Source organism: Pleurodeles waltl, chromosome 2_1 (assembly GCF_031143425.1).
Source record: "Pleurodeles waltl isolate 20211129_DDA chromosome 2_1, aPleWal1.hap1.20221129, whole genome shotgun sequence".
In the NCBI taxonomy this organism is placed as follows: Eukaryota; Metazoa; Chordata; class Amphibia; order Caudata; family Salamandridae; genus Pleurodeles; species Pleurodeles waltl.
In genome coordinates this window covers 516,891,295-516,903,667 of record NC_090438.1, presented here as the reverse complement: position 1 = coordinate 516,903,667, position 12,373 = coordinate 516,891,295, and positions in this window count along the sequence as shown.

Genomic DNA, 12,373 nt, shown 5'->3' with positions numbered 1-12,373 from the left:
GAAAGAGGAGGCAGCACAGGCTTCCAGTTCTAAGGGCTGCCAGCCAGGCCTCCCTCCAACCCAACCACACCAATGCCAGCACTGCCACCACCTGCTGCCGGGGTCTACTGCCACCCAGAAAACCACCAGCCACCCCCATCATCATCTGATCGCCTCCTTTACCGCACCCTACACGACCTGGTGCTGTCCTGGTGCTACTCAGGCACAGGCAACAGTACCTGGCCTGTTGGGTGGGCATAATTAAAACAGAAATGGGTGCCCTCAAAGCCCTTTTTCTTGAACATTTTGTTTGGTGGCAGGGCCTGTTGTGGGTGAAGATGGTGGGAAGGAATTTGGGAAAAGGTGAATAGGGCAGTTGTGGTTCTTTGCTTGGGGAGAGGGTATTCCTGCTGTGGGTAGAGAGAGTAGGATTCAAATGTAACAAGCATTTGCAGTGCAATGTGTCTCGCATTTACTTAAGTTGGAGCTTTTATTGTAAATGCATAACTGGACTTTTTTTGCCACATTAATTGGCCAACCCTGCTGCATATTTTGGTAAATCTGTCACACAATTCCAGTGGCCCTGCATATAACTAAATGGCTAGTAGGCCTACTGGAATATTTTTTTAAACAAGGCACTTAAAACACAAACTACTCCCAGGTGCAAAACATATTTACTTGGCAGTTGGTACAGGCGACATTGCCTGCGGGGCAATGAATCAATAATTGCACTACAAGAATGAATGCTTACTGGATCACTGTCCCTTTACTTCAGTTTGGGGAGTGGAATAAGACACCCATGATTTTTTACATGATTGAGGAGAGCCACTTCACGTGATATTAATGATCCTCAGTCAGTCTTGAACTGCAAAATTAGTTATAAATTATTGACCATTCTACAGCATAATCACCTGTAAGCTCTCCGCGAGCTTAGTTTGTAAATACACGCACACACAGCTCAAGTGTCAAAGACTCAAACCTGTGTAGTTCATCAAGTAAGGATTCTGCTTTGAAACACAATATAAAAATTAAAGCTACAAGTCCCAGAGTGCAAAGCTGAAATATAAACTAAATGAGCGAATCATGCATCGAACTAGGGAGCTGTACAACTCTATGAATAGTACTCCAGGGGCTGGTTTCCAGCTTGTATCACATCGTAAAAATAAAACTACAAGTCCTAGAATGAAAATGTGTGCTGCAAAGAACTTGTACTAAGCAGATCAGAGTGCATATAACGTAAAAAACAATACCGCCAATTGAGTTCAAGTTCTGAACGCTGTGAACGTCATGGCAGCCACGAAGTGCAGCGAAAGAAAAAAGTAGTTTGCCCACTCTTAAGTATATTGGCAATCGTGCAATTATCCCTGTAACAGGGCGGTAACCATACTTTTTGGAGAGAGAGAACTACTTTTGTCTAGTGGAAGTTTGGACTCATTATAAGGTAGTGCAGAGGGTTAATGTGCCTGCTGCAAAGTACATATGGTGGGCAAATCACAAAGTAACTATAATGTAAAAATGTCAAAATAACTTTGCCAATTTATGTTCTTTCTGGAGAGAGAACATACGTTTGTCTTGTGGAAGCTTGGAGTTATCATAAGGCCGCACATATGGCTAATATGCCTGCTGCAAGGAATTGTACTAAGCACATCAGAGTGCATATAATGTAAAAAACAATGCCGCCAATTGAGTTCAAGTTATGAGTGATGTAAACGCCATGGCTGCCACGAAGTGCTGCAAAAGAAAAAAGTAGTTTGCCCACGCTTAAGTATATTGGCAATCGTGCAATTATCCCTGTAACATTGTTAGTGTCCATGGCGGTAACCAAACTGCCCCAATACGGGACAAATGTAAAGCATTTACCAATTACATCAAGTGATTTATGAAAGGCAAGCCCACGAACAAATGAAAGTGATAGGCGTGAGGTGGGTGTGGTTAAAAGCCCACAATACTTACAAGATGTCAAAGCGCTTGCGCACTCGACCTAAAAATAAATAAATGTGGTTTAGTTTTGCTTTGTCACTATCTGTCTTTGCGTTGCTAGTAAACATAGCATAGCATTGTGTTTTTTTTGTATCAGGAGTGAGACGAGAATCTGTTCACACATTATACTGTACATCAACTTTCCCCCCCTAGATTTTCCCTACCTGAAGTCCCTTGCCAACTATTTATTCTTCAATAGGTTACTTAGTTTTTCCTGTAGTCCAATATTTATACCCCACTACCAGATTGGCACTGGGAACTTAAAACTGGTTAATTGAATTATTTTTTATTTTATTGATCGTTGAAGTTTTGCAGCACCCAGCTACCTCTCAGTGATACTGTATACTAGTTAATTTAGTTACTGCCCTTGCCCTACCCTCTGTAACTATTGATCACTAATGGGTTGCCAACAAAATACAAACAAATCTCATTCCTATTTATCTCTCCTTCCCAAGATCAACTTCAGTACTAAGTTATTATTTAGTTATTCTTACCTGAATAGATTAAGCAGTGTCTGCTACCTCTCTCAATCTTCCCACACCATACTGCAGGGTTTCCCAAAGGACCTTCTTAATGCTGGTGGTAGTAGTTGGCTAGTGCTAACAGAGGTTCCACTCCCACTTATTTCGAAAGAGGTGAAATCCAACTATAGGATTATTCAGAAGAATTATCCATCACAGGCAACTAGACTGAAAGAAAACACAGAGTTAGTGGGTAATTCAAAACTGAGACCAGACCACCATGACAACAAAGGCAGATTACACATAACAGCTAGCCGAAGTAACTTCTAAGCAATCTTGTGAACTAGTAATACCTCTTAAATTGATTAAGAAATTAAAACTTAACTCACAAAAACCTTGAGTCAGGACTCAGGAGAAGGTTAGGATTCTCCACGTTGCATTGATGTTGTAAGCAACACAAGGCCTGGATCAAAAGGTAACGTAAGTTACACTTTTGATGTCACCTTACTCTTGCAGCATAGGCTTATGACTAGTAACTCTTCCATTACTAACTTTCTGAGCAATAACTTTGTGAGTAGTAAGTAACACTTATCACTTTAAAAGTTGTTACCATTTCTACTAGTTAGTTACTACTCTTAAAGATACTACTCATAAAGTTACTTGTGATAGTACAGTTACACTGCAAGAGTAAATGTCCACCAAAAGTGTAACTTTGTCTTTGCGAATCAGGGTACATAGTGTGGACTAGTACTATTTATCCTGGGACAGACATTGTTCTAACTAAGACTCTTCACCATGTTGATGATGTCCCTTTCATGACTGTGTGAGTAAGTAGGGCTGGCGTGGGCTATTGATTAATTAAGAAGATACAATAACAGTGAGTTTGCATCCCTTTCACCACATCCACTCCACCAAGTGTGTGATCCTTTATTGTGTCAAATCTTAAGTCACACTTCAATAGATCACACAATCTGGGGGAAGAAAGTTAGGGGTTTGAAGAATGAATGGAAATGGGGAGTTGGGGAAAGGTAAAACAAAGATAAACACAACATTCAAGTCAACAAGCAGCACATCATCATCATATCTTTTGTGGTAGGAAATAAAGGAATGACACAGTTCAGTAACTAAACACATTGCAAACCGTCTTTGAACCCCAGACTCCCAAGTTATCTCATTGTTTTGTTACCTAAGTTAGAAAAATACAAAATAGGGAGAGAGGACCCACATAATTCTACAAATTGTTATTGTTAGGAAACATGATACCCTATAAATGCCAAAATGGATGTTACATCTCCATTTTTCTTCTTGGAATGTCTTTCTTGGGTGCAGGGCTAAACCGGTTGTCAGGAATAAGGCAATGCGCAGTCCAGGTCCCACCTGAAACTCCGCTGCGTGGCTCTGCGGCGCTTTATGCGCACCACTTGTCATCTCCTCTTGTTCCAAAGGTAGCCATCAGCGTCGTCTGCCCTGTGGCAAAGCTCATATAGCTGCAGGTTCAGGACATTGGTGGACAAGATGCACTTATCAGTGTTCTTCGATGAAGGGACGACAATTACCATGTTTTTAGTGGCAGCAGCCATCTTGGGGTGTGGCAGGCCTATAAAGCACAGCCAAACCCAAGCACATTGCTCACTATTTTGAAGACTTTGATGCAGTCAGACTTCGTGGGGGTTCCTCTGAAGAAAAGCGGATTTCCTGCATGGCAGATGGATGGCAAATCGGAGTACCTTTGTTTCCATGTTGAATTCAGATACGAGTAGGTCATACTCGTAGCGGTAAGGTCTAGATGAGCCAAATCTTGAAGGGAGTTGTGTTTCCAAAAGGTAAAGCGCCCCTTACCACAACGAGCAAAGTGCTTTCAGAGTAAAGCAGCCTTGGCGCGACGATTAGCACTTCAGTCCACATGCGTAAAGCGTCCTTGGCATGGTAATTAAAATGCTTCAGTCCACATGAGGAAAGCGCCCTTGGCACGGTAATTAAAGCGCTTCAGTCCCCATGACGAAAGCGCCCTTGGCACAACAGTTAAAGCGATTCAGTCCACGTGAGTAAAGCGCCCTTGGCACAGTAATCAAAGCTCTTCAGTTCACATGAGTAATGCTCCCTTGGCACAGCAATCAAAGTGCTCCAGTCCACATGAGTAAAGCGCTCTTGGCGCGGCAATCAAAGCGCTTCAGTCCACATGAGGAAAGCGCCCTTGGCACAGCAATCAAAGCGCTTCAATCCACATGCATAAAAAGCCCTTGGCACAACAATCAAAGTGATCCAGACCACATGAGTAAGTTGCCCCTTAGCATAACGAGCGGAGCGGAGCGCTTCAGATGAAACAAATGAAAGCGCTATCTGGCATAAGGAACAAAGCGCTTCAAGTTCAATGAGTAAAAACCTTCCGGCCTTTATCGTTGTGAATATGAAAGTACTTTTGGAGATAAGCAAACCATAGTTTTCATTGTTTTTTGGAAGGCATAATATGTGAAAAGCATATTTAATTCTTTGAGATTTTCTAGGTCATTATCAAAGGTTTATGTTATGAATGCATAGATGTTACAGTATTGATATTCAGAGTATGATCATAGTCCAAAGCTCTTGCCATCTCTTGGTTCTGAGGTTTTAGTTTGTTCTTGTTCCATGATTCAAAGAAGGGGTTTTGCCCTCACTTCAAAAGAGGTCTCCATCTGATATCACGGAGACGCATTTAGTCAAGAGTCTATTGATGAGTTATACTGCTATGAATGAATAAGTGCATATTTGTTCTAACCTTTTCTTTTCAGATCTCTCTCCCTGCTGTTCCCTATCCTAAGTCCCTTCCCCCCGACTGGCTTCATCATAACTCTGTGCTATAATAGCTTTCTGAGTTGGTGACGCCTGGAGGTGGGCCTTTTGTTCAGCAACGTGCAGATCCCGAGGAAAGGACACTGTGACACCGGTCCATTAAGTAGGAGAATTATGCAGCTTTTCTTTCGAGCAGAAGAAGAGAAGGCCTGTGGAATGCAAAAAAATTAAATGTCAGTATTGTAGAATCAAGGAGAAGGTAAGCTTCATGGTAGATGAGGACCTAGAGGGTGGAGCATAGGCTGGTGCAATCATGTGTGATTAACTGAAAAACATTTCTTTACCACCAATACCAGCCAAGTAATGGCATATGTTGGCTGATCAATCTCACAAATGTCAACTGTCATAACATTTAGCTGAGTGTGTCCAGTGACAGTCCACCCAAGACCACAACTGCTTGAGTAGAAAACTTTGACATTTTAACCAGCACACTAATCAGCATTTCCCAAATCAATACATCTCTCTCCCGTCCACAGGACAGAGTAGGCCTCTTTGAGTCATGTTGTTTTACATTGAAGTAGATAGGTATTAATTTCCTTCTTCTGGCTGTTGGGGTAGTACCATTCTGACTCCGAGACCTGACCCAAATGAGATTGAGAGAAATGTATTGTAGGGTTGCATAAATGAGGCACCAAATATATATATAAATGCTCTTCTATAGCCCTTTTTTGTTTTTTTCAAAGCAGTTTGGGGGTTCACTCAAAAGTTCATCAGCTAACACATTGGAGTCTGACCCCTCATCTTTCGCCTGTGCTGTTTCAGGAACACTGTAATCTTGTAATAAGAAGTGTTCATTATTATCATGGTCAGTCTCTCCACATTTTGAGATGAAAGACTGGTCCTTCTGACTGTGACAAATGTGCCGACTGCACTGAATATGTGCTCAGAAGACACACTGGCCACCAGACAAGCCAGATACTTTATTACCAACCTGTTGAGCCATTGTCATATCTTCCCATACCAATAGGCCAATGTGTTCTGATACAGGTAGACCTCTTTTGGGTCATCCAGGTAGTCTTGGACTATACTCTGAATTGTCATTGGTGCTGCCAGTTACTTGACCTCTGTTGTCTAAGCCCTGTCACTCAAACCAAGCCATTACAGAGGTTGGGCCCAGTTCTTCTGTTGCTGATGAAGATGGTGATGGCTGTGAGACAGCAGCACTGCCCTCTCTGGTGGTATAATGTTGCACTCCAGATCTTCTGCCTTTGCCTCTAATTTTTAGCTGTTGTTTTTCCAGGTCTCTAGTTTGATCAACGATCCAAGTCTTGTAAAGTGAAACATCCCCTTCCGAAAAAAAGGTATGAAAGTGGCTAGTATTTTTTTGCCATGGATTTTAAGAATTGTGGCACATATATACTCTTTGGAGGACACAATCTCTCCCTGCAGGCTTGTATTACCAGCCAAGTGAATAAAGCTTTAAATCAACTCATAAGCTTCTTCATTTACACCAGCGAACCTTTGCAATTCCTTTTATAACTGGTCCTCCAGCTGATGCAATAACAGGATTGCTTGGCTCATCAAACTGTCCTCCTTGCTGACTTCTCATGTGAAAACCTTAAAAGGAAGTAGCATTTGAGTAGCCCAGATTTGTCCATTTCCATGGTCATGCGTTTCCCAGTAGCATCCCCTCCTATTTGAAGGAAAGAGCCAGTGATCGGTCTATATTGCTGAAACAGATGGTTCAATATGTAGTAGGTCGAGTTCCAACGCGTTAGTCCCTCCTGTATGAGGGCTTTGACCACTACTCTATTAGCATGCTGAATGATCCTCAACTGCTTCCAGGCTTTAAAAGAATGATTGAAATGAGTGCAGATGTTGCCGATTATGTCTTCTTTTTTTTAGAAAGTCCTGCACAATCAGGTTGATAAACACAGGACCCTGAAATATCCACCATCTGCCATGGCCTTGACTATAGAACTTCCATTGTCTGTGGCAACAAATCCAATTCTGAGACCTCTAGGTCGAAGCCATTTAAATAATTTGATGTTTTAGGCTGTATGGGATTCTTCCATGGCAAACATTGCTACTGTTGAATGCAGCCAAACGCCCTTTCAGCACTGAGACCTGCATATAGCTGTTGCCTAGCCCCCACAGAAGAGATCCATTGTGGAGTGGAAAACATGTAATAAGTTGCTTGAAAACTGGTCCACATGTCTGCAATCAGGTGGATAGTGTGCACTCTGCTGCATAACTTGGCTTACCAGTTACAGGACATCATGATGGAGGGCTGGAACAACAACTCTAGCAAAATAGGTCCAACTAAGAACATCCCATTTTGTGCAGATGGCAGTCACAAATTCTAATAATCCCACTCCTTCCACAAACGAAAAAGAGAATAGGTCAAGTGCTAACATTTTATCCAGATTCCTTTTGTACAAACATGCTGCTAGGTGGGTTGTGTTCATAGGGCCCCTTCTGCTGAATCATGCCTGTAATAGTAGGTTCAATGTTTTTTCTTTTGTGATACTACAGACACAGGTAACTTCTGGAGAGAACCTGGAGATGTTAGACTCAGTGTGCATCTTGGAGGAATCACTGTATGTGGTGGAGGTATCTGCCTCTGAGTTTTATACCATTTGGAGGTTGTTGATGCAGATAATGTTGGCACATGACAGGGCACAGGGCTGCTTTGTAGAATGCCGCCATCCTCTTCTTCCTCATGACCACCTTCTTCTTCTATCACTGTATACTCAGCTGCTTCTCCTCTCTCATCACCACTACTACCAGCAGTTATTTTTTTAAGGTGCTTCTCCCACCGGGTTGTGTGATGTTTTCTCTGATGTGATGCTTGACCTCCAGTACCGTAGTGCAAACCTGGCTTGCCGCGATGAGCACCTGTGTGGCAAATGGAGCATGTTGGAAAGTTAGCTCCTTGCTTTCTAAACATAAAGAAGTCACAGACTGAGGAAGATATATTTTTTAGTGTGCCACTGCCAATACCTGTACGCCATACAGAGTGGCTGCGTTGTTTGCCACTCTGTAGGGTGTACTTCGATTGTGCTATTAGTGGATGCAGGTCTCGACAGAAATCTTACAAACATGGAAGCCGGAGGTGGCGGTGAAACCACATCCCTCTGAGCATATTGAATAGGAGGAGTCATCTTGGTGTCCTCTGAGCTACCTTCCATACTAGCAATCACTGTGCTATCATCATCACTGTTACTTTCCATAACTCTTAGGCTTTCAGGAACTTTCCTTTTCCCTTATCTCTCAGAGCGGGTCTCTGCAAGGGTCCAATCCATGTCCACATCATCAGAAGGAGGGCTTGGAGAAGATGATGCAGTACCTTGCAGAAGATTGTGAAACAAATGATTGAAGAGCAACATCTTGCTTAGTAGAAAGGTCATCCTCCTGTTCTGCTCCTACTTTAGAATGAATGGTTGCTGGCTGCAACTCCCATTCTCCACTTTGCTGCAACAATTAAGTTCTACTTTGGAGCTGAGACACATCCATTTCAGGCTCACCACTCATCACCATGACTGCAGTGGCTGAATCGCTGAGAGACATGGACTTGGGCTTAGCCTTAGGTTGTGGTGGTGCTGTTGATGTTGCTGGAGTGCTGCTCCTGCCCTTTTGCTGCGAGAGTAGAGTGCAGCTGCAGCATGTAGACCACATTTCCTATCAAAAGGTGGAGGCTGGGGCATCAGTAATTGCAATATTCTTCTTCTCCTCCTCCTCACTGGCCAATTTCTTGAAAGGAACATCCTAATCTGGGGCCATCTTCAAGTTATTTCTTAGCGTTGGCTTTGCCACTTTGCTGCACAAATAGAAGCAGAGGAGGGCTCAGCCAGTGTGCATCACTGCCGCCCTTCTGTCTGTACTTTGTGTGATGATGTCTCTTGCGTCCCCTAAAAGCAGTGAAACATGGCATTGGCAGTTTAAAGCTACAGACAACATAATTTATTGAGGTTACATCACAAATAATTAACAATAGTGTATCCATTCCAAACCATAATAGCATAATATTAGAATAACATACAGATTGAAAGGATTACTATATGTGCCTCTAAGGCATATGAGACGCCTGTGGCAGGCAGAGGGTGCAGGGGGAAAATTGAATAATCCCTAAATTATTGCTGATGTGTGCCTGTGGCATGCAGTGGGAGCAGGACAGGAGAAAATGTAACAATCTTTAAAAAAAAAAAAGGTTTAGCTGGTGTCTGTCGATGGCCTATAGCAGGTGGGAAGTGGAATAATCCTTACAAAAATATTGCTGGTATGAGTTTATGTCAGGTGCGGGGCTTTGGAACATGGCATAACCCTTAAAAAAATATTTCTGGTGCGCCCCTATGGCAGGTGCACGCAAGGGGAAAATGAACTAATCCTTAAAAAAATATTTCTGGCATGTGCCTATAGCAAGCAGCGAGTGCAGGAGAAAAAATGAAATAATCCTTAAAAATGATTGCTGGTGTGAGCCTGAGGACAGGCATGGGTGTACGGAAAAATCCAAAAACTGAAATAAAATATTGATGGTGTCTCCCTGGGAACTAAGAGAAATCCTATTGGAGGCACAGGGGAAAATTGAATAAAATGCATACAAAACACTGTACATATACTACAATCATCCTCAATCACATTAAACTCAGATTAGGGAAAAAAAGAAAAAATCAAGAAAAAACACTGTCTACACAAAATTACCCTCCTGGCACATGGTCATTGAGGACGAAGGCATGGACAACAAAGAGCACATGCAGGCATATGGCAAAATCAAAGCACACCAACTACAAAATGGGCACATGTCCACCAAGGGCAAAGACATAAACAACAAAGTACACATCAAGGACTATGGCAAAGCACTTTCACTACAAAATGGATACCAGCTGCATGGTCACCAAGGACAAAATCATGGACAATAAATAACACATGCAGGCCTATGGGTAAAGCAAAGCAAACTGACTACAATTTGGCAGCTGGCCATATGGCCGGCAAAGGAATGGACAGCAAAGAATACATGCAGGTCTATGGCAAAAAGCACACTGACGACACAAAACAGAATGGCCACTTTGCCACATGTTATGAAGAACAAAGGCAAAATGGTTGCTTTTGGAAAATACATGCACACTGGACATACAAAAATAAAACTCCGTAATGAAAGGAGGCATGATAAAACAAAGAACAAAACACTATCATTTATTCAGCAATACCAAAAACAAAAATTATCTGTCATCTTTAACAATTCACCAACAACAAACATCTCAAGGCATCTAAAATTACCTCACCAAAATCCTTTAACATTTTGCAGAAAAACATAAAATAAAAAAATAAAACACATTTTGCATTTTATCCAAGGCCATCCGTAAATCAATAGATGTTTAAAAAACAATACACCACAGAAACAACTGTGGTTTAATGTGTATACTCAATGCCTACCAATTTTAACTTGCTGGCCGCGGCCCGCGGCATGGGCAGTCCGGGCCCCACAGTAAAATGAGCAAAATAATGGTGCGAAATTCCAAAACAACACACAAGAATATGGGGAAAAAGTACTTTAAACATTTCAAAACAACTCCCCAGCCCTCTCAAACCCATGCACACTTTTTCTGGTAGAATATCTAAATACATTAATGCAAAATAGGCCCCTTACTGCAACTTCAGACCACCCACAATCAAATCTAAAAATGGAAGAAAAAACATAGCAGGTAAAAAAGACACTGATGCATGCACTCTATCAACAAATTTATCCAAAATGCCTTTAACTTACTTGATTCTCAAAACAAATCCTTGAAAATGCAATGGTATGTGTAGCAGGGACTGCAGACAAAGAAGAGAGTGATCCTTTCCTCTTAAAATCCAAAATAAAAGTGACCAAGGGATGGACAAAACATTGGTAGGAGCCTTCTGGACAGGAAGAGGAAGTTGGAGCCTCTGGGGCACTTCAATCATGTTGAAAAAAAAACTACCTGAACTGATCCTCCACGTAGAAAAGTCATTTGAAAATCCAATTTCGAGGAGATTTTGCTGCTTCTCGAGAAGAAAATGTATTAAAAAACTAGCCCACTAAATGGGACTGCATGCATTATAAAATGGCACCTGAAGGCTCCCTAATGAGTGAAAAGTTTGCTAGGAGATACCAAATCTCTCTCGCCAGCTTGCTTGCTGGAGTCTTTTTCCTGTTGCTCAAATGGGAACTAAATTCCGCCACATGGCGAGTGGCAGAATTTGCATGGATCTCCACGTTAAAGAGTAATGCAGGGTGACCAAAAGTCCCCTATTGGACTGAAGTTTTCAGCCCACCTCTAATCAGGGTAGATCATTTAAAATATAGGGTTTCAAACCAAATAGGTAGACTAGGCTCAATCTATGCAGATTACATGTTGCTATGAAACATGCTTGGTCTCTTAAAAGTCCACTTGCCATCTATCTCTAGACACGTAAAAGGCATTTGATTTAGAAGCTTTTGGTGGATCGCTCCAGATCTCGTTATGGAGCACTGAGGTCTCACCATCCATGTGGACCTTCTAGTAAAAACACTTACTCAAGCCATCTCTTTCATACAGGACACCAATGCCACTCCCATCTAACCAAAGACATCCAAATAAAACATCACCAACAAGTAATTTTCAAAGGAACTTGCTGAACTAGAAAAAAACAGGAGTTTCCATGAGCACAAACTAATAAAAACTGGTGTCTGCAAAGACCACTACCTAATAGAGTACCATAAGGTAAATAGAGACTTATGCTGCACATGACATCTCAACAGAACTGCTAGTAATGGTAGGGAACTTTTTATTATTTAAACACATTATTATACATGCCTTCAACACCACCCCTTTGCTCAATATGAGAAAATGCAATTCACTGTCTAGTGGGGTTGTGCGAACCCTACCAAGTAATAAACTCACACACCTATTTCGAGTCCAGTCAGGCTGATGTATATTACCTAAGCTCAACCCTGGATAGCTGTGGCTTCGAGTAGTCAGACTTTAACAAAGGAACAAGTGCAAAGCATTTAGAAGTACCAGAACAATTGAATACGAAAGAAACGCACCACAAAAAAATCTGAAACCAATTTATAAAAATAGATCTTATTTTTATGAATTTTTAGACACCAAAACAAGCAAACCCCACTGGAGGGTTCCAGAGATATAAATTATTTTGCAAAATGTAAACCACTACTTTTT